Source organism: Penaeus chinensis, chromosome 14 (genome assembly GCF_019202785.1).
Source record: "Penaeus chinensis breed Huanghai No. 1 chromosome 14, ASM1920278v2, whole genome shotgun sequence".
Lineage (NCBI taxonomy): Eukaryota > Metazoa > Arthropoda > Malacostraca > Decapoda > Penaeidae > Penaeus > Penaeus chinensis.
The window spans coordinates 7,852,877-7,855,376 of record NC_061832.1 but is presented as its reverse complement, the minus strand read 5'-3'; positions in this window follow the sequence as shown (position 1 = coordinate 7,855,376).

Below are 2,500 nucleotides of genomic sequence, written 5' to 3'. Positions count from 1 at the left end.
TTCCTGCTCCCCCAGGCACCCACGTCTTGGAGTTTCCGGCCATTGTAAATGTACAGAAAAAGGACCAGAGGAATAAAGGTTCAAAGAACACTGCAAGATCTTCCCCAAGAGAAAATCAACTCCTCTTTGATGAGGAAGATATGACTCCTGTTGACTGCTGTAGTCACTGCAGTAGCAACAGCTTTGGGGAGGTCGAGTGAGGAGGCGGAGAAGGCAGTCACGGTCGCCATGACGGCAATGACCCAGACTGTTGCAGTCCTGAAAGGGAGGAAGCTGGACAGAGCGAAACCAGCCCCTACCCCACCTCAGACTCCCCTCCCTACTCCAACCCATGCCAAGGTCTCACAGACAGAGCCAAAACAAGCTGAATCTGTGATGTAAGATTGGAACAGGCTGAGCTTACCCAGGCAAGGCCAACAAAGGTAAAGAACACACAGACTAAGCCTGAAAAGAGAAAAGCCCACCCAACAAAAGTTAGAGCTACAAAAGGCTCTCCATCTCCCAGTGGACCTGTAGATAGCCTGACAAATTGCCCAAAAACATATCTCTCAGTCAGTGAGAACCTCACAGTGGAGTTGATAGCCATGTCAGATACCTCCACTGATGGGGAAACTGACTCTGAATCTGAATACAGATGTAACTAACACCATGGCACACAATCTAAGCATACCACAGTGGAATATCTATGGCTTTAATACAAGAAATACCATCCTCCAAGCAATAGTGTATGCTCCACAACAGCCGGTGAGATTCACCTGGCCGGGGGCCCCCTCAAGCTATACCATGTGTACAGCAGGATAGGCTACATGAGCTTTGGCATCAGATAGGTCTGTGCCACTGCAGCACAGGGCTGAGCGATCATAGGAGAGGACTTCAATGCACACCACCCCATCCTAGCTCCCTACAGAGGATAAGATGCGGCAGGCTATCACCTAGCTAGTGTGCTTGAGGCATTCTACGAGATCGCTCTTCTCAATACCCAAGAGCCAATTTATTTCTAGGCAGGGGTCCTAGACCTCACCTTTGCCACTGCAACCCTGGTGGAGAGAATCAGATGATGTGTTGATGAGACTGTTATAACTGACCACTATGGCACTGTTGCCATCCTCTTGGATGCTAGCCTATTCCCAATGCCCCAACACAATCCTAGATGGAAAACAGACAAAGCCAACTGACAAGCCTGTCTTAGACCTCTCTCCTCACCTGTCGGCTAGACGGCCGAGAGGATGGTACTAAACCGGCTGCAATGTAAAAGGGAACCCTACATAAACACCTCCTTGGGTTTACAAGGGGCATGAGCACAGCTCACAGCATAGCCACACTCTTGAGCACAACCAGCACTGTCACATCTGTGGTAGTATTCCTAGATATGGAGAACCCCCAAAAATTGAAAATGTGGATTTGCTTGAAGCCAGACTTATCAATGCCACAATACCTAAAACTCGGCCTTGGTCCAGGAGTTACAAAGATGCCTAGTACTTTAATAACAAGATAAAGGAGGTCAACCACAAGTGAACATGTGCAGAAAACAAGTCCGAAGCCAAAAAGCCCCTGTCAGTCTAGTCCTTCTAAATGAAGTTATCAGGGATGACAAGGAAACTACCAAAAGGGTCAGGCAGGAAAAGTAGCTGGAATGGTAGGAGTTCTTCGGCCACCGGGCCACAAAGCTGTGGCAATATGTCAGGCGAGCTACCGACCGCTCAGCCCCGAAGTGCACACATCACGACCGTCAATCAGAGGCACGAGTTCTCTGCGAGAACGATCAGTAACAGTCTGCCAGCCGAACTGAGGGCAAACCAAGAACGCCTATAGCCAGGCAGACTTGCTCATATCAAAGAAAGGGCAGCCAAATCCGATAACTCAGATGTTATCTTTTGTCTGAGGGAACTAAGAAAAACAGTCCCGGTCTCTGATGGGATCTCCTACCCATCATCTCCCACCTAGGACTGGCAGGTGAGCCTGCATTCCTGCAACTCATCAACAAGTCCTGGGAAACTTCCACTCAAACCCACAATTGGAAGAGGGCTGACATAGTTCCCATCCCAAAACCAAAGGACCAAGTTAGGTATCGCCCCATCTCTCTCCTCACCTGTCGGCAAGAAGGCCGAGAGGATGGTACTAAACCGGCTCCATTAAAAATGGGACCCCTACATAATCACCTCCATGGGTTCACAAGGGGCAAGAGCACAGCTCACAGCATAGCCACTCTTAAGCACAACCAGCACTGTCACACCTGTGGTGGTATTCCTAGATATGGAGAAGACTTTTTAACTAGCAAGTCCTCTTGCTATTCAGGAGACCCTGATACGAAAGGGAATCAGAGGAAAGCTCTTGGCCTGGATAGGTAATTATTTCAGGAACAGAACAGCCATAGTCAGATTCCAAGGTCACCTATCACAGCACGTGCCACTAGGAAATGGACTGAGGACCCTACTAGGTGGGATCCTCAGTTCAGCCCCTTTCAACACCTTAATGTACTGTATCTTCAACATACACCTAG